At 40.7% G+C, this 27,503-nt stretch overlaps 1 pseudogene; it reads right to left on the minus strand.

Annotated features, from left to right (window-relative positions):
- The window catches only part of LOC118235721, a 308,484-nt pseudogene that overhangs the window by 50,196 nt on the left and 230,785 nt on the right, over nt 1-27,503 (minus strand).

The following is a 27,503-nucleotide window of genomic DNA, read 5'->3' on the forward strand; positions in this document are numbered from 1 at the left end:
AAAAATTGTGTCACTGTCCAAATGATTTTGCATTTAACTGTATATAAAATTGACTTGAATATGTTATGACTTTGGACTTGCTACTGTTGTCAGCTACTTCTAACTTGCTAGAGGAGCCTTATTTCAATGTCAGAAAGCACAATATAAGGCAGAAACCATGATGTCATCACAAAATAATCAAATGTAGTTCATTATTCATTTGCTCACCTTTCAGTTTTCTGTCTAATACAGTTAGAGCAGATGGGGACAGGGGAAAACCCCAGAGGAGCTGATCTGCACACACCATGCAATGACACGTGCTTCTGCAAGCAATGCAAACCACAGATGCATTGCGGAGGAGAAACATCTGTAACACTTAATTAATTTACTTTCCATCATCCCCAGACTCATCTTGAAAAGTGTTAGATTAGTTGCCAGGCATCTTCCAAAAAAAAAAAAAAGTGTGAAATCCAATGACAATAACACCATGTGTCACCTGCTGACTGGATGCAGAGGATGGCTTCTCTTCTGCCTTCCATGCTGCAGAAGACTACATTTTACATACTCCCAAAAGCATGCAAGAGAAATACTCCACAGTCATGTGACTGTGATATTCACAGCACACGGAACACTGAAAACAAGCCAGATGAGCAGGAAATGAATTTAGAAGGCTAAACAACACACACACACACACACACACACACACACACACATGCACACAGACACACACACAAAAGCACATAAATGCGCATACAAGCACACAGACAGCCTTGCTAGCTTTTGGCAGTCCATTGAATCTGATGACGACTTCCACATCTCTTTTTTTTAACGGTGAGTTTTTCTGGTGGCCAAATAGTCTAATCTGAGAACCACATATTTTATTGCAGGTGGGACAATCAGGGTTCACTGTGTCTCCTGACCTCAGCTTCCTCTCCAAGGTGTCTGCTTGTAGCGAGTCAGGGAGATTACCAGAGAAAGGAATGGGTCTTTCTGCATGGCTCTAAAGGAGCTTATTTCAGTCTGACACAAGGGTATCCTGCCAAGCTACCCTGGGTTTATGTGATAATGTCTTTCAGGAAGAAGAATGTAACCCAGACTGCATGAAGCATTTTGGAACCAACTGGGGGGAGGCGGGTGGTGGAGGTGAGTGGATGGGGGTTGGGTGTAGTGGTATAGGGCATGTTGGGTGAGGTATTCCATAGGATCTTGCAGCAAACAGAATGCTCAAGCACTAGAGAATGTTACTTTTTTTGGACAGAGGGGCACTCCAGGCAGAAAATAAACACAACATGAAAGTACAAATATAATTACAGCCTAAGAAAAAAATGAGAGTAACTTTACAACCAGTTCGCTGAAATGACCTGAAGAAGGAAGTGGGATGCAATGCTGTTGAGCTGAGTTTTATGGAAACAGCAGACCCTATTCAGGGATTCTTATAGAGCAGAACAGGTGAAAGAGCCCCTAAGTGATTGCTTCTTTTATGGAAAACAACTTATGTGCTACATCTCTAGGCAAAATATATATTAAGGCATTGTGTTAGTACCCTGTTATTAGAATAAGAATACTGAGATTTGGGATCCACTCTCAACACTGTTATTTTTCATAATTCTCACAATCCTGTGGCATTTTTATTACAAAACTTTCTTTAATTATTAAAGTTTGTTTGCTTTCAGGATGCTATGTGCACAACGAAAAGGGAGAACAAGAGGAACAGAAAGGGACAGAGTGAGGGGAAGAGGGAGGAAACACAGCAATGACATGATCCTGTGCCTTTTCCTGTTCAGGACCAAAATCCAATCAGAGTCGCACTCTGAAGGACCAGTCGTGACCAGTGGTGAATGCCAGATACACCTGGACTCCCCTTTAAATCTGACAAAGATCAAGAGTCAGACTTTCCCTACCAATTTCCAGAAACCACCCATAGCTCATGGTGTAACTGTGTCCACCTTTGATGTGCCTTCTCATTAAAATTACTTTGATTACAACAAAGAGATCACAGGTCAGCCAAATACAGCTCTGGGAACAATTAAGAAACCACCCCGTATATTTTGATTAAGAGTCAGGGTTATTCCACCAAATACTGATTGTTGAACTCTTCCTAAGTGAAGACATTTTTATTTTTATTTATTTTTGGGTATAAACTAGTTTGAATTACTCGATGTACATCAACACTGCATATTTTTAGCATTTTGACCAGATGTAATTTTCAACAAACATAGTTTCTTAGTGATATTCTTTTTGCTTGGAATTAAGATCAAAAGTGGTCAATAGTTCAAAGAATATGAGAACACATATCCATAAACTTTGAAACTGAAAATTTGATGTGGTCTCAATTTTTTCCAGAGCTTATTATGAGATTCAATAAAGAAAAAAAAATCGACAGAGTAGGTCGTCCTTGAAGTGGAACATTTCATATTCTGCAGAATAATCAAAGACAAGATTGGGATTGCCGCCAATTAAAAGTAAAATCTCTACCCACCCACTATTTTTAGCTTTAGTTGAGTACTAACTGCCAACCAGCCACAAGGACCAGAAGCTACAAGCAGGGCTTGATATTAACTTTTTGGCTCACCAGCCACTGTGGCTAGTGGTCTTCCCCACCCAAAGTATTAAAAACAGGCAATTGGATAATGTACCAGCGTTTGTTTGGACAGAGCCTTTTATTTGAACAGAAACCGTTGGAGTAAACTGTATGTGCATGAGGGACGGAGAGAGAGAGAAAGTAGAGTTCACCCTCTTATCGAGCATAGGCTACTCTCAGCTTGACTGAGGAAGCAAGAGACGAGAGGGCGAAGTGGATGGACCAATGGGATGAGCAGAAAGAGTGCACCCAATGTTTATGAGAGTTGTAGTATCATGCACTATCAGCTTGAATGGAGGTCATTATTTCAAATGCCTTTTGTAAACTACAATGTTTTTTTTCCTAAAAAATGCTACCAAAAAATCACCCGCCAAAGTGGCTAGTAAGAGTAACAGAGTTACAAGCCACTGCAGAATTCTACCCAGATGTGGTGGGTGGCGGGTGTTATTACCAAGCCCTCACTATGACTCCTCTTAACCCCGTACAGAAATCTTACAGATCCTGTGCTGAACTGATCCACATGGACAGAGCCACATTATTAGCATGGGGCTGTCTGAGGTAAATCTGCCATTAATTTATATGCAAATTAGGCGTACAGTCAAAACAAAAAGCACAGTCTTCTGGGGGATCTCTGCTCTGCAGGAAGATGACAACATAGGAAGTTTCTCACTAGAACACAACACATGCACATATACCCACATGAAAGCACAGAAACATACACAGGATCAAACATGCACTCATATGGACAGATACCCACACAAGCAGACATACACAGTCAAATCATGAACAGAAACACAGATGCATGTAAGCACACGCACGCACGCGCATACACACACACACACACACACACACACACACACTCGCTTGCCCCTCCTCCTGGAGGGTCTAAGGCAGCTGGTGTAATCCAAGGCTTTGATTAACTGCCTCCATTATGAGGCTTAATTAGACATTGGCACTCTCCAGAGCGGTCTGCTGTTGACTCCAACTGTGGAGCCCACTGACACCCAGTGGGTGAGAGGCACACAAATAAACACAGGTCTCTCCCCTCTCATCCAATAGCAATTAGATCAGATAAATGGAATCACCCCAATCAGCCACTGAAATCTGAGAAACACACACAAGAAGCCAACACTGACGCAAGCACATCTGCACCTGCATCCATAACTACAAACACTGCAGCCATAGCCACCACCATAGCGATAGCCGCCATAGCCATCGTAACCCGAAATGCTGTATCCATAACTGCCACTTCAAGTACAGACATCAAAACTGTATGCTCAACCGTAACAACAAATAAGGTATCCATAACAGCTACAGCCACCAGTTCAACCACAGACGTCTAAAACATCGAATGCGTTAAAGTTCAATCAAGCGAGTCGAAAGTATGGCTGCGTTGTGGCTACCTGTCTGCCCGATCAGAGAGGGTTAATGTGGCATTCTGTGGGGTGTTAAAATGCAAAGAGTGCACTGTAGACAGGAGCTTCTGGAAGCAGCATCAGGCTTCTCCCACTCAGAAGCCTTCAGTGGGATACCATAAACATGCTGGCACAGAGGGTATAGTGCTCACTTGACAGACAGGTAAATGGGCCATTAGCAAAGCTCCTTTAAGATCCCACCCATTATCTGACTCAATTAATCAGCCTGATGTATAGTGAGGGATTTTCATTCTCTCCTCCCCCTCCAATTTAGTGCATTTAACATACCAAGCTCTTATGCAGAATAAACTTAAGCTTTATATCCCCAAAGTCTTTCTTAATTTTAAGCCCAAACCAATAAAGTTCCATTATATCAGACCTAGATATTCAGCTATATGAGTCATTTGTAACATAAAGGGTCATCCAACAAGAGCTGAAGACAGGCATTTAGGGTCATTTTGTTAGGCATGCGAATGCAATAGAATTTTTTTTTTTAAACTTCAAGGCCATACAAGTCTTTCAGTCCAGTTCTTTCAAAACCATCCTTCAGAGTGTCAAAATGTGATATGAAACAGCTGCATTGCTTCCAACTCAGTTATTTATTAAAAAGAAAAGTACAGATTAAAAAAAAAGAAATTAAATACCAGCTTTCACACTGAGGCAGGCAGTGTTCTTCTGCCTCTTTTGACTCATATGTAATTTCATAGGTCCCACCCCCCCCCCTCTTCCCCACCCACCCTGATTAAGATAACATGCTCTTGATTACACCTACCAGAGAGTGACAATTATTAAACACATCAAAAATACAACTGGAGAAACAGCCCAAGGTAACACGCTGTGGCCTGACAGTGAAAACCTGCTTCAGAATTTGACTGATGGCTGATCCCCCTCCGCTCCACAGTAATCAGGAAATATAGCAGGGCAGTCGTGTTGTCACACAGGTTTGACAAAGTGTGTGTCTGGTGGTCACTGTCAAATACCATAGCGACAGCTATAATTAATGTAAGGAGCAAATACACAATAATGTGGTCTTTTTGAACCCACACATTCAAATGAATCTTTACATTACATTGCATTTATTTAGCAGATGCTGTTATCCAAAACGACGTACAACAGTGCACATCAAGGTCACTGGAACAACTACAGTACATCTGAATATATTGATATGTATGCTATTGTTGTTTTATGAGCTACATGATTTGCACACTACAAGCTGTTACAGGGGATAAAACAGCTAAACATCTGTGACACATATATATATTTTTAACTGTTTGTAGTAAAATGATCTATTATTGAATACAATAATTGCTCAAACGTAAGTTAATTTAAATGTACCCAAACAAAATAATCATGTAAATGCAAATTATAATTGCTAACATTCCTGGCAATTTAACAAGAACAGACTTTATTTATATTTTTAGAGTGGACTTAATACTAGCCTGATCTGCTGAGTGATTTTTCATACTGATGCAAACATCACACACAAAAGCATATTATATGAGAATTTCAATGGCCAGTTAATTACAATCAGATTATATGAAGCAAACTGCCAGGTAGACTCAGGAAACCTTATTGTGGCGAAACAGAAACAGTCCCATGCTGGTTCTGTTATCCAATTAATCACCACTTTGGGTTGCACTGGAAACCAAGTTAATGTGCATTGCTTTGTGACTCCACTCTCAGGCCAACTGTAGGATGGTTGCAATACTGCCACAAAGCTAGACGTGCCAGTAGAACAGAACTGTGTGAAAGCGGAGCTTCCATAGAATTACATTGTCTCTAAGGGTCCTATTTTGGTGACAATTCAAGTGCAATAGCTAGTGTCATCTTGTGCAAACAGAATATTTTTCACCTGAGCCAGGTTTGGTAGCTTCATGGTCTGCAGTAAACTCATTTGTGCTTACATAGGGCTAGGTAGCGCAATATAGAGAGTATGTCAATCAAAGCATTCAGTGCAAGTTGGGTGTTGAATAATACGTTGGAATTTAAATCAAACCAGACAAGGTTTTAACCCAAACGCTGGTGCATAGAGCTATTTTTGTTATGCCTTTAACAATTTATTTATTTTAGAACATTTTCAAGGTAAAACTCCTGCATAGTATGCCTTTAAAATCATGGCTACATATTGTACTTCACACACTGAACCCAGAACACACTGACTGCTTTTATTTGTACATTTGGCAGGGCTCAATGGCGTGGACAAACGGAGCTGTGAGTCAAGCCGAGACCATTAATCAGGAAGACTACGTTCCTGGTTTCCTTCGTGGGTTGGCTGGTGAATTCCTGTTTCGATCAGACACTTTCTACCACCAGTGAGAGCTTCCAGATCTGCGGAGCAGCAGTCTCTCTGTGACTTAAGGATTCCTCCGCTCACGCCTGTTCTCCCTTCCCTGAGCCCCTGCTCGACCACACTTCATGAGCATACGGATGAATAAAAGATCACCCCCATTCCCCCCCGAGCTCCTCTGACCTGGCTCTGTTCCCTGCCCATCCTCTAGTGCAGCACAGAAGGATTGTGTATCGGTATCTCCCTGTACTGTGTCCCACCGAAAATCTAAGTGCCATACCAACTGTCCAAAATATATTCCTCTTTTTAATTCTTTTCATTCAACCCTCACTTCCCCCCTGAGTCAATTTCAAAACTACTTATCTTTTTTTTATTCCCCCTGACATGGAATTCAGGGTTTTTAATATTCCACACTTTGGGAATGATGCTGCCAGACACGGCGAGGAAGAGGAGGGGAAGAGGATTTGTCTTGAGACCTGTTCCCTGCTGCACGCACCAGTGAACACTAAGAACAGTCAGGCCCCGGGGCACAGGCCCCGCCCCCTGCCCCCGGCACGCCCTGCCGCACCTCAATAAGAAGCATGTCACTTTACCTGCCTTAGCCCTTCTCTGCTGTGCCGCATGATCCTCAGGACGTAGTTGGAGCGCTGGCCTTTGCTGTTGAATTCGATGTGCCCGGTTAGACCATCCAATTCTACCTATGCAGTAGAGAGACACAGATCACATGTTTCAAACCACACTACACAGGGCACTGTACTCTGAAAACATACCAACGGCAACTGCCTCCATTTGTGACTCCGATACTACCATAAAATGACATGTACAAAAGCAGCAAGACCCTCTATATGAGTAATATGAGTGGTGGAAGAAACAAGAACTATGTGATAAAAATGGAATGGATGAAGGGCAAATGAAGATAAGTTTGCAGTTAAATGATAAAAATGTAGTGGGGTAAAAAATGCACAGGATTTCATAAAAACATGCTCATTCTGTATTTAACATGCACACTGCCTGAGCATTTATTGTTTAGTGAGTGCATGATGCCATCATGTCAATCAAAAGGTCATACCAAATGAACGTTTTCTGTTCCTCATTGCTAACCTTCAGTAGGAAAATGATCTGCATCGACCTCAGCTGCCACCTCCTGTATGATCTCTGGTTGTCTAGGATTCACTTTAGTAGCGCTGGCTTGTGTATCTGCGAGGAATGACTGCAGCCAATCAATTTGATATTTTATTAAATTGTGACTAGAATGATTGAGCACAACGTACTTGCATAAAGTTGCATACATTTTTTAGTCAAAAAGTTCCCTGTTTTGACTTGCCAATGCCATGTTTAAGAATAGTTTGAAACTATTCTGATTGGCCACTTGGAGGCTGTGAGAAATCAGCGACCGGGAGCAGAAGATCAAATTCGGTCATGGCCTTTTGATTGACAGGAGGCCTAATACACACACTAAACAATAAATGTGCTAACATAAAACGACAAACTGACAGAACAGCGGTGGTGAATGACAAAAATGAGCAGTTTTGCTTATGAAATAAAACCTGTTTTAATCTAATGATTTAGATTTTTATCAAATGACTTGCAGTTTTATCATCTCATTTGTATCAGTTAACAGTTAATTTATCAACTCACTTGTACTTGAACATCAACTGCCATTTTTACCAAGAATTTTTTGTTACTTCTACCCTTCATGGAGTAAAGCATTTTCACTTGTCTATAAAATATATTCCTTGTGGGGCTGCAAGATTGCCCACCCTGTTCATAAACTGGTTCAGTTTTTGTGCAGCACTTAACAGTCTGGTATAAAAACCTAACTGTTCCAGTGTGTACTGCGAGTGACAGATCCACAGCGCTAGAGAAAGGGTTTTTATAGCTGCTGGAATCATTCACTTCTTATTGCAGGAGAGAGACTCCGCGGGTCCACTGCGCGGCTGCAGACTGCCCGCATCAGCTGAGCGCGATGCGCGCTCCTAGAACGCGACGACTGCTGAGCTCAGCCGGTGGAGTGCGCTGTGAAGAGAGGCAGCGGTCGGAAGCACGCGCTTCCCGTGAGAGAGCGTACTTGTGTGCGCTCTCCTGAAGAGAGGGAGGGCCTCGCAGTGGTGAGACAGGCCTACAAAAACAACCGCACTTTCCAAATGGCAGGAAAGAAAAAAAAAAAATCTTGGCTAGAAAATTTATATTTGAACATTTACTTCAGATACAAAAAAAAAAAACGGCGACTAAGCTGACGTTTGTGAGTGACAGCGGGGTGGGAGGCCTCACATCTGTCAGCTGACAGATGGGTGGGAAACAGGACCTACAGCCAAGGCAACAGGATGATTGATGGCCCTGATGATAGACAGGCCCTGCCCCCTTACCATCCTCAGGTAGTTCATCAGGCTGGTGCCGTGCTCCCAGATTTTGGAGGACTTGCAGGAGAGCTGTGTTGCACCGACGTTCTGGCTGCGGTTGAGCTGCTGGACGGCCGCCACCACTGTGTGTACTGCATCGTACATCAGCGCCGAGGACAGCTGGGGTGGGGGGGAGCGAAGTGATAATTAATCAGCGCTTGCCTTGGAACACAAACAGTTAAACTGATTGTTCTTTGGGTCACTGTTACACAGCTGCTTTAACCCTGGGCTAGCCGCTCCATATGGTGGTGTATGGAGGCAGGATGTCAGACAGCTACTGTATCCGATGAACGAAGTAAACACAGCCAAAATGAAACGTACACTGTTAGCACAAGCTAAGAGGAAACGGTAAACACAGGTCTGATGGACAGATGTTGAAGTCATTGAAGGTAGGGTATGTGTTTGAGTGGTGTGTGTGTGTGTGTGCGTCTGTATATGCGTGCATGGGCTATTGTATCTGTGTGCATGTGAGCTTGTGTGCATCTGTTCAATTATGTGATTTAATGTATTGTATATGTTGGCATGTTTGTGTGTATGTGTTTGTATTGTGTGTGTGTGTGTGTGTGAGAGAAAGATGGGTCAGTGTCACAAGCTATAGAGTGTGTGACTTTTACTGTATGTTTGGCAGTGCATGTCTAGTATTGTATTGTCTACTGCCTGCATTCCTACCATCTCTGGACATCATTAAAGCTCTGAAATCAAGCCATTCTGCCCCCCCCCCCCTTTGCCCCACCACCCCCAAACTTGCTGCTACGGCCAGCTGGAAGATCACACAAAACACAGGACTGTTCACTTCACTTAGTGACCCTGCTGATGGGGCTGGAGTCCTTTGCGGATTCTTTCGGTCTTGGACTAACTGAGGTTAGTTTAAATTGACCCAACAGGTGACCCAACAGGTGAGAGCATGTTGTGTACAGTAACAGGCAGTTTTATGGGCTGCCCTGTGAGGGATCTGGGCAAGGGTCAAGCAGGCCCGTGTATTAATACTACAGCACTGATGCAAATGAGTGGAAATGGCCCTCAGCCATCACCGAAATTTAACACGACCAACACCTACATGCCCTACGCCCTTTAATAAGCCAGCTTCCATTAGCAGTCACTGTTTCAAATAAATACTTTGAACCTGAGCTTGTCTCATGGTTGAATCTGCAAATAGTTCACTGTAATTGGAGCGCATAAGACGCACTCCAAAAATATATCTTGATTAATTACAGATAAGAGATAATTAGGAGCAAGTAACAGTCACGGAAACAATGGGTTTCAAAAGATGGTGTGCATCGATCTCTGGACAAGACCCAGATTAATGTTCTTCTGCCTTTTTCAGCTGCAGGCACTGGGTGTTGAAATGACAGTTTCCAAAAGTTCTTAACATTTAACCTCAAGTTATTTCTGTTATTGCTTCTGCTTGTATCAGCACACCTTATGCCTTCTTGAGCTCAGGAGCAAACAGGAGAAAATCTGTGAAACTGGCAATGTTGTTTTTGAAATTTAATTCTGAGATAAATATCCCCCCACAAAAATTTAGTTTCTTCCCCATATACACAGCACAAATGAGTCATTTATTCATCTCAATCTACTCAATCTAAAGGTTGGTGTTTGTACAGATTCTCTCAGTATCTTTTCTAATTACAAGGGCCAAACATGAGAAGGTTGTGAGTGAGTGGTAATTAAGTCAGAAAATATCACATATCATGTCTATAATTAGGTATCACATATCATGTCCATAATTAGGTTTATAGCTGATAGGTCCATCCCACATAACAGAAATTCAATTACTTTTGATTGCAAAATGTAACTGTCACTAAGATAGTACCATTGCCTACCTGTTATAAATTTATGGCTGCAATAATGTAAAAATAGTCTCTGTAAATAGCCATCTTGATTGGACTAATGGAAGACCTTTGCTTTTGCCCAAAATAGTTCAACACTGAGCACATAAATGATTTTGTACAACTAAAGACTTGAAATTACCATTCATTGCATATTCTGTATTGTATAGTGTTATGACCTTTGTATAACAACACATTGCATCTTGAGGGGTGCACCTGCATGTTTGAATGGATTCAAGTGTGGGCATGTCCTCCCTGTGCTTACCGGTGGCCCAGCGAAGGGGGCATGGTCGCAGTTCTCCTGCCAAGAGCGGTTAAGGCTGAGGAGGAAGTCCTGGAAGAAGGGGTGGCTGTGGTTGAACACAGAGAAGCCCACAATGTTGACCCGCTGGTCAGCCATGTTGTCCAACTGCAGCATAGAAAACTCCTGTAAAGACAAGCCGTCAGGAGCTTAGAGGCTGTCCTCCGTACAGCTGCTCTAATCTTTGGTACTAAAATAAGTTCATCTGGACATTTGGTGATGGAAAGCAAGGATTGATGAACCTCAAAATGGGAGGAGTGATAATGTTGCCATATGCTACTTTTCTTTTACCTTTTTCTCCACAATCATATATATATATATATATATATATCAGTGCTTATTAGTACAACCTCCACTGACTATTCAGGAGAGCACAGACAAGCATGTGCTTTCTTTCTGATGCATGTGATGCCAATTACCACTTCTTATCACACTGAAGAGCCAAATGTACATTGTTCTGCATGGCTGCCCACAGTCTGTACTTTGGCACTTGCATTGTCTGGTACCAGACTATGAGGCCTATCCCCATATGCACTAAAACTGAACAGAACAAACCACCCGTGAGCTCATGAAATCACTTTTGATTCATTCATGTAAGTCAGTAATTGACACCACATGGTAGCTCAAGCCAGCAAAGATCACAGGGCTCTTTATAATTATAAGGGAAATAATACAGAAAAGCATTAAGCCAACTGTTAGGCTGATATTTTTACATTAAACTGTTCTTGGTCACAGGTGTTGTGAGTGGTATAGATGTTAAATGATGACAAAATGAATATTTATAGGGGATTTTATTTCTGAATTAATTAGAAGTTAAATATGACACCGTAAACCCACTGTCAGCTCAGGTGTGAGGACAGCTGCAACTATTCCCACACCGCAGTGTACTTTGGCAAGGACTTCAAAAAGCCACTCAAATTAAAAAGAGGTGAAGTATTGCCATGGAGATTACGATCTCCTTCAGTCGTCCTCTTAAGCACAGACTCTACCAGGCAGGACTGGCAAGGCCGTCAGTGAATCCACCCTCAGGTGCCAGATGCACACATCTGGGTACAGCACTGCAGAGCTCCCCAGAAATTACTTTAAAAGCCCCCTCTGAAGTTATGAAAGTATTTGTGGACAAAGAGTGCTATAAACATTAATACATATTCCCCATTCACTCGGTAGTAGAAGGTATTCCGCACCACAGAGAACTAAATAGGAATGCAAGAGTGCAGAGAAAAGTGTTCCTACTTGGGTTTGTAGGGGAGTTTGTGGTACACGAAAGAATAAGTACCACATCACCAGTACTGTAACACCACAAAGCAGTAATTAGTACTACATAAATTCCAAACTTTAAGACACACACTTACTTATAAAACACTATAACTCTGTAGTACATTATCACATGAGCTCAAATGCTGCTCAGCTCAGCTACATAGTCAAACAAAGAAGCTAAGCTGGTCTGAACAGCATGGTCTCAGGTTTATGGTACTTGGGTATAACAAATTTATAGTATAATGAAAAATAATGGCAGATCTCTAAATTACATCCCAGTTGGTGGGCTGGGAGGCCAGTAGTGGTCTCACTAGATATTACTTCACTTGAGATTTAGCTACAGCTAAATAAATAAATATAACAAAATGGAAGATATCTTGGGATATGTCATAAGTAACACACATGTTCATGTGTGCATGCACGCACATGCATAATATGCAATATAATATCCAACACTAGACAATAAATGCATTTTAAAATATAAACCTTATAGTGCTATGGTCATAAAAGTAAAAAATCCTTTTATTTGGATCTCATAAATGAATAATTTTCCACATCACAATAAAGTTGCAATAAAGTCTGTTTGCCCTGCCTTTTCTAAACCTAAAAGGCATTGTGAATATTAACAATCTCCCCGAGAACATCCACTGCTGTTTTTGCCACTCCCCACTCACCACCCCCACCTCACCCCACCCCTCCAGTCCCAACAGGGAACGCTTTGTAAACACTCTGTTAACTGCAGTTTAACGGATCATTAAAGGGATTGTGTATGTAAATGAGGCAAGGTCGTTAAGTAAGGTCCCTGCGACGCAGCTGAACAGCAGAAACAAACACGAGTGAGCTGGTGGTCGTACCCCCACGAGATGGGATGGGATGGAGAGAGAGAGAGAGAGAGAGGGAGGATGGGCAAGATAGGCAGTGTTATACTGGGAAGAAGGGAGATTAAATCATCAGAAGTGGCCCTCACCCCCTGCTCATTTCCAGCACTTCTATCACCTCTGGGAACTCTTCGCCCTCTGTGCTGAGATTTCAGGGTAGCAGGTCCCTTGTTATTTTGAATATGTTTTCACACCGTCAAAAGATAAAAACAGAGCTCATATTGCTGCAGATCAGAATCCTGCACTTTTCTGTTTCGTTACAGAAATGTGTTTAAAAAGACTTTTGGGAGGCCTGGTGTTTTTTTCACTTGAAAATGGCAATTTATGGATAAGAAGACCTTCTCAAAAAGGCCAAACATTCCCTTTGGGCTTTGTAGATGTGGCTTCATCATCAGTTGCTTAAGCCCACAGACTCACAGCATATCACCCCTGAGATGAGCTTATCTACAGTACATCTCATAGCAGATGGTTACAACTTTCTGAAATACTTTTTTTTTTTTTGGCAGGGAACAAGCGAAAAGGCATCAGGTATTTCATATTCCAGATTTTCATGAAAATCAGGGGGAGACTGTGGCCTCCCTTAACCAATTAGGCTTCAGTTTAATCAGCGAAACCCTTTCTGTCGCTCAGCATCTCATCATTAAAATAGGAATCAACTTGTACTGTAACTTGGTGCCATTATCACCAGAGTTCTAGCAGTGGTCTTCCTTGGTTAATTGGTGCACTGATAAAAATGACCTTCTGTTTTTCCCCCCAACTGTCTATAGTTATATTCTTATTCATTATTACTCCTTTTATAATATTTAAATAATTATTTAATTATTTTGGCACAAAGCTAGGCACAATTTAACTGTAAGAGTTATATGTATGTGTACTGTTATATTTTGGACACGGGATCCTTACTTTTCAATCATAGAAAGACTGTTCACAGTTGGAGAATTAAGTTTTCTCGAAAAGTAGTCAGCACCAGCAAAGCCGTGTCCGCACAACAGTACAATAGCTGCTTTATGACTGAACGATTACCATCGCAGCTTGAAAGTTCACGCTGTGTTCCAGGCAATAAGTCATTTCATGCTCAGATCAGTTGATTTAATTTCAGGGCAAAAGCACCTCACTGTTTCCTGATGATTTTTTTTTCTGAAAACTGCTAATAATAAAGCCTCAGTAAATGTCACCACTTTCCCCAGCATTTAAATATTAGCATGTAACCAAACAGGGACTGTAAATTTGGATGAGTGAACTGTCTTTGTTTTGGGCCAATAGCATGCGTACACCTTAGCCGAGAGGGTGGCCACCCCACCTGCATGAACATCCAACGATTACAGAACACACCACCTACTAAGAGGCTATGACACACAAAATAATCTCAGGATGTTTTTTAAATCAGCAAAAAAAAGAAAGAAAGAAAAAACAGTTAAAGGCACAGACAGCAGGTGACCAGGCATAATATATTGTTAATTGATGGCTCAGTTCTTTCTCATTTATGTTGTAAATTCCACGTTAAAATGCATATTACTTGCATGATCTGACACAGCTGTGGTACAGGAAATGACTCAATTTCAGTCCTGTTTGCCAGAGGGGTTTTATGTGGTTAGGCCAATTTATTCTGTTACGGTTCTCAGTTAACTGTGATGATTGCATATATAATAATAAAATGAATTAAATGTCAGGCTGCCTTTAGGATTATTATATATTACATAAATCTAACTGTGATATAATAAAAATCTCATTCCAATAAAGAGGATTCATATTCTTGTGTTTTCAATAGGAATATTGGAACTTGAAGTAGGTGCATTAGTGCAGTATAATAGTTAAAGACCAGAGCTTATGAGACTTGTTAGCTGAAATCCTAGGAGGGGATCCTGTCGTTGTACCATCCAGGGAGGCATTTAACGAAACTCCTGGTAAGTCTCAACCCCTTTATTTACTGGTACAAAATCTGCCAAGCTTTCAGTGAATATAGGCTCTATTGTGATTCCTCAATGCAATGCCTGACTGGAATCTTCCAGAAGTTAACAGCAAGGTCTGAAATAAGCTGTTGAAGGACAGACCTAAATACAGTATGTTCTGTTAAAATATCAGTGTTTACACAGCTGAAATAGAAAGTAGCAGCCCAAGTTGTTGCTAAAAATGCAGCTAGATAATCTAGGTATCTGTATATTTTGTGGGACATTTTCCCCCTCCCAATACAATTTACATTCTAACTTCAAATGACACCTTATGTTGTTTCGAACAAAGACAACTGTGATATGTACATATCATTATCAAAACACAAAGTACATAGTAATATCATGATAATCTCATAGGACACATGCCAAGGGTTTTAAAAAAATAAATGAAAAATGAAAACCCAGATTTGAATTATTATTATGTGAATTTGTATCACGTATATAACAGCCATCAGTCAAAAATCACTCAAGTTTAGCTCTGTGCCATACAAAAGCTTCTGTCTCCACCTGAAATGCTGGCAAGACTGTAGTAAAGATTCCTAATGTGTCATAATGAAATTCACTTCTAACTAATTTACACTGATGCTCTCTTGTTCTGTTGCCAGCTTAAAATAGCTTCATTGGTCAACCTTTTAAATCCCTTTTAAAATTATCAAGACTTCAATTAAATCCCCTGAGTCCCCTTTTACTGAAACTAAAAAGATTAAACGCTTTATGTACTCAGTATAATTTCACATTCTGCCATATATTGAGATATGCTAGCATTTCATGGGTCACTTCAATAATTCCACAGACAGTACAGATCATAAGGCCTCTCTCACTCTAACCTCTATGGTGTTTTGTCCTTTATTATATAACAGATTAATTAAGATAAATAACACTTATTATGCTAACACATCATCACTAGATAATTAGCCATAGGAAAAAATAAAAATATTGCTCAGGGACTGAATAAAAAATAATGTACAGTAGAGAAGATTGTATTGACTGTTAGGTATTTGATTTAGACAAATTCTAGAACCTCATACCCAGGTAGAATACATGTGGATATGTCAGACAGCATGAAAGGTTGTTCACGGTGTCTTCAGGAACACTCCTTCAGTAAATGACTAATTGATGAGCTCTTTGAATCAAACAGCACTAAGGTGTAAGATCTGAATATAGACAAGTTACCACAAGCGATGGGAGCTATGAAATATGCATGTCTGCCTCTTGTATTTGCAGCCAGGTTCCTTCAAGACAACTGAAGGTCAGCTTCTGAGCATGAGAAATTAACCTTGACACTACTTTACAGAGGTGAGGGAGGGCATAGAGAGACAGTGAGAGGGGGAGAGAGAGAGAGAGCTTTTCATTCAAGGATCATTGTGTATTTCTCTATCAGCTATGTACTGTGGTATAAAGTTTTTTAAAATTTATTTTAATTTCATTACAACCCACCAGAAGTCAATGAATACATTAAATCTATTTTGCTTAGTATCTGTAAAATGATCAAAAAATATTGGGGAAATTGCACTGGACATTTTAATGTTTAAACAAAAAAACACACTGAAGCCAATATGGGAAAACAAAAGAATATTCCCTGACTCTTTAACAGGTAGTTGAATTGAACAAAATGGAATTAGTAAGACACTAAAAATACTACACCACACCATAAATACTGCAAAAGAAAAACACCATGGATAGACATCAACAGATATACAGGAACACATGAAGAAAACATTTTTAAAGATAAAAGAGAAGGCAAGTAATCCCTTGATAATCTAGGTCCATGTATTCTCACACTACCCCATAAGAAAAAAGTCTCTTTTTACATATAATTACATATGAACATTTATTGTCATAATTATTATCACAATAAACAAATGATCATTGAAGTAAAATGGGAGATGGCTTGAGAAAAATAACAATTTTTAACTAGATTATATATAAAATTTGGTTCCACAATTTCAGGCTCCAATAAATTAATCGTTTTGATTAATACAGCTAATGCTATACTTTTATTAACTCAGCTATTCTCTTTTGAAGAGCTCACCTGAAGTAGTAGGTAAGGAGCAAGGTTTATATGCAGGGGGTTCCAAGTTCAAATACCAAGTAGAGCACTGCTCTTGTACCCTTGAACAAGGTACTTAACCTGAATCTCATCAGTAATGTGCTGCTGTATAAACAGATTAGCAAGTGAAATGTGAATCACCCTGCATAAGCAAATAGGCAGAGCAATGGAATTAACCAAGGGTCTCCTTCAGACTACTAGGGGGCAAAATACAGCTATGAACTACAGCTGGTACCAACAAAAAAAGACTCACAAAATTATCTGATCACCAACAGAACTGTTGGCGGCAGTGTAGCACAGTGGGTAAGGAACTGGGCTTGTAACCGAAAGGTCATAGGTTCGATTCCTGGATAGGACACTGTCGTTGTGCCCTTGAGCAAGGTACTTAACCTACATTGCTCCAGTATATATATATCCAGCTGTATAAATGGATACAATGTGAAAAATGCTATGTGTACCGGTAAGTCGCTCTGGATAAGAGCGTCTGCTAAATGCTTGCAATGTAATGCAATGTAACTGATCCATATGACATCGGCGTCACTATGTGCGTTCCCCAGCATATCCCCACCATGGTTTCCTTCCAAGCAGGAGACGTGCACAAAACCAACAGGCAATGTGGATCGATTCCAACTAGAATGATCCTTAAAGCAACGCTTATAAGCAAAGATTGGCCATTTAGTGTTGTCCTGTTTGCTCATTTGTGTTATTAACATTTATTGCAGTGTCTATCCTAAAACAGAGATCATTCATCATTTACAATGTGTCCTCAGCAGAGATGTTCTATGACCCATGGAGGCCTGTTTAATAATTCTATCCATCATGAGTCAAGCAAACTGGAATTTTGAAAAGCTGTGCTTCAAAAAACAAACATTGCATGTAGGCTATGCTTTTCGATAGGTTTTGTAAAAACAATATATAAAACTCAAATAACCACTCGTTACAAGCGAGGTATGCAGAAGAGCATCTCTGAAAGCACAACATGTCGAACCTTGAAGCAAATGGGCTACAGCAGCAGAAGACCACACTTGGTACTAGCAAGTACCTAAACGAGTGGCCGGGAAGTGGCCACTTTATTAGGTACATCTGTTCAGCTGCTTGTTAACGCAAATATCTAATCAGCCAATCACGTGGCAGCATCTCAATGCATTTAGGCATGTAGACATGGTCAAGACTACAAGGTTTGACGTGTTGTGCATTCAGAGATGCTCCTCTGCACACCTTGGTTGTAACGAGTGGTTATTTGAGTTACTGTTGCCTTTCAATCAGCTCGAACCAGTCTGGCCATTCTTCTCTGACCTCTGCCATCAACAAGGCATTTTCGCTCAGAGAACTGCCGCTCACTGGATATTTTCTCTTTTTCGGACCATTCTCTGTAAACCCTAGAGATGGTTGTGCGTGAAAATCCCAGTAGATCAGCAGTTTCTGAAATAGACAAACCAGCCCGTCTGGCACCAACAACCATGCCACGTTCAAAGTCACTTAAATCACCTTTCTTCTCCATTCTGATGCTTGGTTTGAACTTCAGCAGATTGTCTTGACCATGTCTACATGCCTAAATGCACTGAGTTGCTGCCACGTGATTGGCTGATCAGATATTTGCATTAATGAGCAGCTGAACAGGTGTACCTAATAAAGTGGCCTGTGTGTGTGTGTGTGTATATATATACATTTTTTTTTGAGTGCATATCACTAGTATTAACTTCATTTCACATGGAAGACTTTTCATGTTTTGGTTATGTAAATAGCCACAAGGCTGATTTTGACCACACAAACCTGTACAGGGCATCAAAATAACAGCAGAGAGACAGGGGGCCTGAGTCGTGGTGTGTTAGACAAAAAGAAACATGTGTTATAACATCACTGTGGAAATGAATGCTGTCTGTTCAGAGGTGCGCACATTAGGCCTACAAGAAACAAAAGTTGTCTCCGGTTTGGCATGGTCATTATATACCGTGATATATAGAGTTGCCAATTTAATATTTGATCACACATGAAGGCAATCAAGGATGCTGGCATAATTAGCCTGTCTATATTGTGAAGAAACATTCTGTAGTAATTTCATTTTGTGAGGAAAAGTTCATTAAACATGGCCAATTAAAATGAAACGTAATTCCACTGTCCTTTATAGGAGTGAAACATTAAACCACCACACAAATTAAGAAGAGCAAAATAATCATATTGTTTTATTTCTTTCTCTTATGCCTGATTTTGTTTCCATTAAGTTGCTTTGTGGCTGATGAAGCACAAAGCCCAGCTCAACGCTTGATCAACCTAGCAGTACATTTGGAGTTATAGTAGAGACTTGGATTATAAGAGTCACAGACTTGAACTGACACAATGCTCATAATGAACAAGATTTAGAGCCGGCAGACGAAGAAATATAAATAATGAAAATTATATCAGGATATTGTATACCAGGATTATTCAGCGGGTGCTTACATCATACACAATGATAAATTATTCATTTTGTAAGCCAATTGGACCTAAAGACGCATATGATGAAAGATTAAATGTTGCCACTCTCTAAAAGAAAAGAAAAGATATGGTAAGAGAACAGCTGTTCGCACAAGGATGACTTTGTTGAAGTTCGTTTCCAAAAAGCTCAAATTAGAATAAAGGTAACTAATTAGCTTGCTATGCTGTTATGGAACAAAAAACGAAACGCCTTCAGAATTTATTTTCCAGTGACAGAGAGCAGTGGCAGTTTCTCCTCTAATTACTGATGAGCATGCTCATGACCACTGCAGCTAGTGGTGTTCACATAAGGACCGTGCACCAGAGAAAGGAGCCAGAAATTAATTAGTCTGCATTAGACGTAACGCAGAGAATGAATCTCTTCCTATGCGTGAAAGAGATACCTTATACTGAAAGGTTTAATCTCAGTGGGTGTGCAGTATCTCATCAGTTCAACAGTAATACGCCTTCTGATTCCAAGTTCGCCTGTGATGATTCATTTCCGATACCTGGGACTGACCAATTATGTGCCCATGTCCGTGCACTCCGGGCACATTTTGGCAGATCTGTAGATTATCTGGTCACAGAAATCTCCCATTGGTGCACACAGCATGCCAGCCCAAGTCAATCATGAAAGCCTCAGCAGACAGCGGGCAAACGAGCAATCAATTCGGGTTTAGAGAGCAAAGTATGGAGAGAGATTAGTCTCAATATTATTGACATGTTTCAGGATCCATAAATAAGAGACACAAATGTGTTTCACTGTCCAAAAACAAATATCTCTCAACTTGTGTCTTGTAAATGTCATTTAAATTAATGTGGCCTTATTTGTACAATAGCATACATATTCGTGAATGAATATTTTCCTTTCAGTGCAAATACCTCATACATAGTATATAAAAACCAAAAATATGTTTCCAATTTCCATGAGTAATTTTCTTAAGGCATTCTCAAACGTAAAGTCAGTTTCTGAAGTGCTGAATCTGCATTTGTGGATGAAATGACATGCATGCACTGTCACGTAAGTTTCCTTTTAATTATTTTTATATTTTGAGACTTGCCTTTCCCTGTTCCTGCGCCAGGATCCACACACAAATACAGTGCCATGAAAAAGTATTCTAAGTTCCTCTATTATTGCATATTTGTCACCCTGAATGTTTTAAGCTATTTATACAAAATTTAATACAAGACAACAGGAAACTGAATAAACACAAAACACATTTTTAAAATAACTATTTCATTTATTTAATGAAAAAAGCTATCAAACACCCATATCACCCATATGAAAAAGTAATTACCCTCTTAGTTACTCAATAAACCAATTAATCAAACTGATAATTAGATTTATCTGAACACAGCCAGGCCTGTTGAATCTAAACCTCGCTCATTAACCTTACCAACAGAATGAAATAGTCACCACAAAGTTTCTACAAGCACACTATGCCACATTCAAAAGAAATTCCAGAAGAGATGAGAAAAAAAGTTGTTGAAATACAGTACACCAGTCTGGAAAGGGTTACAAAGCCATTTCTAAGGCGCTGGGACACCGAACCATGGTGAGATCCATTATGTACAAATGGAGAACACTTGGAATGGAGTGGTGAATTTTCCCAGGAGGGGCTGACCTGCCAAAATGTCTCAGTGGGCACAGCGACAACTCACCCAGAAAAAACACAAAAGACCCCAGAAGAACATCTAGCCTCAGCCAAGGTCAGTGTTCATGAGTCCACAATAAGAAAGAGGCTGTGCAAAAAAGGGATTCATGGGAGAGTAGCAAGGCAGATACCACTGCTAAGCAAGAGAAACGTCAATTCTCATCTCAGATTCGCAGAAAGCACCTGGATGATCCCCAAGCTATTTTAGTGCACAATTTGAATGAGCAGCTTCCTGGTTGAGCACCACCACCACAGAAGAAGACGACAGCCAGCTATTTGTGTGTGAATCAGTGGCTATTTGTGTGTGAATTGTGATGCAGGAACAGCACAAGGAAAATCTCAAAATAAAAATAAAAAATAAGATAAAAATGCACAATTGCTATGTGCACGCATGTCACTTCATTTCACAAGCCAATTTTACATTTGAGAATGTCTTATTGCAAAAAAAAATTAAACATGCATACATTGGAAACATTTGGTTTTTATATACAAATTATGAGGTATTTCCATAAAAGGGAAAAAATGTATGCATTTGTAGACAAACAGAGCACATTCATTTAAATGACAAGTTAAGGGATATTTGTTTGTGGGTAGTAAAAGATATTTGTGATGTGTCTCTTATTTATGGATCATGACATGCACATTTGTCTATACTATTGATACTAATCTCTCTCCACAGTATGCAGAGCAGCATAATTGATCCATTGCCTGCACAACAAAAGTTGCAGGATATAGCAGGATGCTACACTTTTCTTCTAAAAGGGTTGGTCTTTTCAGTTCAGTTTCCTCTCGTCTGATCTGTGCACCAGATCTGTGCCGGTTTCACAGATATTCACAGCTGCCAGCTTTGCCTTTGCTTCCAGCTGCGAACAATCCCCCTCTCAGCAGTATACGTCATTTTTGACAGCAATTTACAAACATTACAAGCCTGTTTATTTACATTGATTCCCCCAGCAGATGAATAGCATTCTCTTAATATTCCTAAATCCACATCTTTCATCAGGTCATTGTATAGTCTAAACAGCCACTTCCACTGCCACGTCCTATCTTGTCACATTCAGTTTTTCAACAGCACTTAATGGGCTCCAAGGGGAGTTCTTTGTCAGTAATTTTCCAGGCAATTATCATGGAACAGGAAAATACACTATATTAGCTTGACTATCATTTCATGTTTTCTGTGCAAAATAGTGAGGTTCCAACTATCTGAAAATAAAACCACAGGGAAATAGCTCCATAGGATGTAGCAACCACACATCAGGTGAACCATGGTCACAAAACAGATTTATACTACTACTGAAGCAACAGAGAGGTAAAGTGAAGATATCACGACGGGTTATGGGAATTTTTTTCCTTCAGAGTTGACTGGGTTTTGTAAATATGTACACGGTTGACTTGTCAGAGGAGTTTCAATTATTACAAATGTACTGTTCCTTTTTGCAAGTGTGTGGCTGCATAATGGCAAAAAGTAATAAATATCAACGTAGCATAATTGTTAGGGAACTGACCATGTAACTCCGTAAGTTTGTTTCCCAGCTGCGGCTTAGCTTAACCTGAATTGCTTCAGCAAAATATACAGCTATATAAATGTATTGCAGGTTAAAAATGCAATATCGTCCATCAGTCAGGGACAGCACAGAACAGGATGCATGTCTTTACATGTGTGCAGCCAGCCACTGCTTTTCACACTGCAGACAACTAGCTGAGCTTTACAGTCATGCCTGCCCCATACCTCCTACTCATCTAATGTAGCCACAAGCAGACACCTGCTCAACCAGTGAAGTTCTTATTGAACAATAAGATGGGTAATAATCGGCCTACAGGAAAACCTCCGTTCCTGGAGGACAGTATGATCAATAAAGGACACTGGCCTGTAGTCTCTGAAATGCATCACTGCATTGAGGACAAATGCTTTAGGGGTGAAAAAACCTCCCAAACCTGGAAAGGCACTGAATCTCATTTAGCACTGTGATGAGGAAGACAGAGCATGTAGCTGAGGTATGCAAACTGATCCAGTGACATGCTGTTCTTCATTGGAAATGTTTCAGTGCACTTCACCATGTGATTGAAAATATTAATACATGTTCACTGATATTAAATGTGAAAATTGAAGACAATAACAGCAGAGAAATGCTGTGATATGTATTACATTACCATTCCTGTGCACTGTGACATGAAGGTTGTATGACATGATACATATTTTGTAACATGATGCAAACTCTACGGTGATATGCATCATTATCAAATCGCAAAGTACATGGCAATATCATGATCACAATATAGGCCCAGTAAGGGGTTAAAAACAACAGAAAATAGATAAGGTAGATGTACCCAGATTTGAATTATTATTATGTGAATTTGTATCACACATCCAAGTGTATAATAAAAAAAAGTGTATAATAACAGCACTCATCAGAAATAATTTGCGATTAATTCTAAGGCATACAAGAGCATTTGTCTCTACCTCAAATGTGGGCAAGATTTTCTTGGTATTAATGTGAAAAAACTTGTTTCTTGTATCATAATGAAATTTATTTTTATTTAACTAATTTACACTGATGCCCTCTTGTTCTGTTTTCATAACCAGGCTTAAAATAGCTCCACTGGTCAACCTTTTAAATCCCTTTAAAAATTACCAAGACTTAAAGTAAATCCTCTGAGTCCCCTTTTACTGAGACTAAATAGATTAAGCGCTTTATGTACTCAGTATAATTTCACATTCTGACATATATTGAGATATGCTAGCATTTCATGGGTCAGTCACATCAATAATTCCACAGACAGTGCAGATCATAAGGCCTCTCAGCACGATTAAGGGGACATTCTCACTCTAACCTCTATGGTGTTTTGTCCTTTATTATATAACAGATGAATTAAGATAGATAACACGTATTATGCTAACACATCATCACTAGATAATTAGCCATAGGAAAGAATAAAAATGTTGCTCAGCAACCTAATCAAAACTGATGTACAACAGAGAATGCATTTCATGTGTTATATAAATGTTAGGAAAAACTATTTGATTTAGACTAATTCTAGACCCTCATATCCAGGTAGAATACATGTGAATATCTCAGGCAGAATGAAAGGTTGTTCCCGCATCTTCAGTAACAAACCTTCAGTAAATTACTAATTGATGAGCTCTTTGAATCAAACAGCACTAAGGTGTAAGATCTGAATATAGACAAGTCACCACAAGCGATGGGAGCTATGAAATATGTATGTCTGCCTCTTGTATTTGCAGCCAGGTTCCTTCAAGACAACTGAAGGTCAGCTTCTGAGCATGAGAAATTAACCTTGACACTACTTTACAGAGGAGAGGGAGGGCATAGAGAGACAGTGAGAGGGGGAGAGAGAGAGAGAGAGAGAGCTTTTCATTCAAGGATCATTGTGTACTTCTCTATCAGTTGTGTACTGTGGGTTACAGTCTTTCATTTCATTGCAACCTGCTAGAAATCAATGAAGACATTAAAATTGGCTGTAAAACAATAAAAAAAATATTGCGGCACTTGCACAGAGACTGTCACACAGCCCATAACATTGCACACTTTCAACAGAAAAACACTGAAACCGATATGGGAATTTTCCCTGACTCTTCGAGAGGTGGTTGAGTTGAACTCACTGGAATGAGTGGGATACTAAAAACTGTGAAAGAAACATACCTTGGAAAAACACCAATAGATAGAACACAGGAACAAATTAAAGTGATTGTTTTCAAAGAACAATAAAGAGAAAGCAAGTAATCCCTTTAAAACCTAGGTCCAGGTATTCTCACACTACCCCATAAGAAAAATGTCTCTTTTTATGGATAATTACATATAAACATTTTTTTAAAGGTATTATCATAATAAACAATCATTAAACAAAGTAAGTAAAATGTGTGTTTGAGGAAAAGAATAATGTAAATAAGAATGTATTACTCCACTGCACCAAATTTCTCTACCAGGCTACACTAAATTAATTTATTTGATTAATATACTTAATGCAGTATTCTTATAATTAACTCAGCTATTCTCTATTGAAGATCTCATGGGAAGTAGTAAGTAAGGAACGGGGCTTATAAGCAGGGGGTTGCAAGTTCAAATACCAGGTAGAGCACTGCTCTTGGACCCTAGAACAAGGCACTTAACCCGAATCTCTTCAGTAATGTGCTGCTGTATAAACAGATTAACAAGTTGAATGTGAATAACCCTGGATAAGCAAACAGATAAGCCTCTATGAATCACTGCTTAGGCCACAGAAGGTCAAAGAAGCCAGCGGTCATGTTCATCGGGTCAGTCATGTTCATAGCATTCATGTGAGAGTTGGGGGGGGGGGGGGGGGCTGGGGGGGAGGAACAGACAGGCCACATAGTGCCTATTCCAGTTTGATGCTATGATGATGGATTATGATAGCCACTAGCCACAAAGATCATCTCTTACATCTTCACTTCACACACAAACTGTATATCTGTATATCTCATAACTGTGGGAGGCAAGGCTAGAAGGTGCACTGGTGGCTTGTGTGTGTATGTCTATGTGTGTGTGGCGGGGGGGGGGCTGTTAGACGAGGACATCGTGGCCATGAAAGTGCTGTCAGCTCTCAGGAGCACATGCGCTGAATCAATAATGACAGGGGCCGTGGGGGATCGACCATCATCTACAACGATCATCCCATAACATGTCAATGTCGCATGATGCCTCAAAGTGAGGATCGCTGGTCTGATGTCCTTCCCCTATTAACCTTCAAATGACGTTAACCCCCACCATCCCACACCCCCACGCTCCCACCCCACCCTGGCGCACGGATGAAGCTTCAGTTTGATAGCATGTGGAAATGGAGGGAAAGAGACCATATACTGCCATGTACAAGTCTACATTCATCAACGGTGACCATGATGACTGCAAATCCTGATTGAATAAAACTAATTCTATACAAAATAATACAAAATAGAAGATATATGCTATCAGTTAAAATGAAAAGAAATAAAAAAATATGTTTTCGTGAAAAAAAAAAAAGTATTATGTTGTTTTAGTGTAATTAGCCTCCGTGGCATTTAAAATACTGATCCAGAGTGAACTCCTGGGCCACTCAACTTTACCCAGTGGCACTGTATTTCCTGAGGGCTGAAAGCACCAGAGTGACCTCTCCGGTCCTCCCATCTGTCCTCTGTACCCTACCCTCTCCATGAGACAAAACAAGGGAAACATTCCCCTGAGCTGCAGCCAATTAGGGCAGCTCCCACTCTTAACCTGACGGAGCACCAGGGACCAGAGACCCAAGAGCCGGACCCACCCCACTTTACCTCTGCCTGTTTTTAACTCCCCCTGTGGTTATCACTCCCCCATGTTAGTCAGGACACGTTAGCGCCTCAATGCTGCCGTCACGGACTCCTGCCAAGCCTGCAGAAACCGGTACGGCAACGCTGCCCGCCGAGCGATCCCATGCCGCCAGGGCAGAAAGCTAAATCGCTCTTTAATGGTACACGGTCCCTCCGGCAAAACAAATGGGGGTGGAGGCACACAAAGAACAGGGCAAGGATATAAAAACGAAAGCAGCGAAGCAGACAAGAGCGATCAACGAGGCAAGAGCACTTATGTTGTTTTGTTTGGTGTTGGGACTATGGGACCAAGACTCTGTTTCTAGTAAACAGGTGTACATATGTTTTATGTTTAAAAAAAAAAAAATTGCTTCTGGGAATTTGCACAACATGTGAGAATTCCATTGAGTCAATTTAGAGTGTTGATGGTTTCTGGGTGAAGCTTGTGGTTCTTTCTGGTCCCCCACAAGACCTGGGCGTGTCGACAGAGGCCCGCCAACCGCTTTTCCCCCTTGCGCCTCGACTCAACAGCAGACCTCACGCCTGAAAGCCAACCAAATGGGGGGAAAGTGCAGTCCTGCCAACCAATGTGCCAGTGAACGGAAATATCCAAACAGCAGATAAGGCAAATGTCAAAACTGCCTGTCGCTTTGGCGCAGACCGCCAACCACAGAAATGATTCTGGAGAACAAATTACACAGGGAAATGCGGTGGCAGGTAATTCATCTGCGGCCGCGTGTGAGATTAGCGCTGGGGCGGACGTACTCCAGGTGCCGGCTGAGACAGCAGGAGCGTGATTGTTCCAGCGGGAGATGAGATAACGCTCCGTGCCTCGGGGAGAGGCAGGCTGCTCGACGGCTCTGACGGAGGGTTGGGGGGTTGGGGGGGTTGGGGGTGGGGCCTCACAGGAAAGACTTTCAGTCACCACCATCCTTCCAGTTTACTGGGCTGTTCCGCCAGCTCGGGAAGAAGACAACCAGGAGTCTTCTTCAGGAGCAGGGCAAAGCGAAAGTGAAAGTGTAAGTGCGGTGCCCAGACCCTGGCCCTCTGAACTTCTCCAAGCTCAAGCTCATCCTCTCATTGGGGGCTGCACTTTATAGACTCTCTCTTGGAGTTCTCTCTTACAGCCTAACTCTCACTTTTCCCACACAGTTTGGGAGTCTTCTGCCA

Source organism: Anguilla anguilla, chromosome 9, assembly GCF_013347855.1.
Source record: "Anguilla anguilla isolate fAngAng1 chromosome 9, fAngAng1.pri, whole genome shotgun sequence".
Taxonomy (NCBI): Eukaryota; Metazoa; Chordata; class Actinopteri; order Anguilliformes; family Anguillidae; genus Anguilla; species Anguilla anguilla.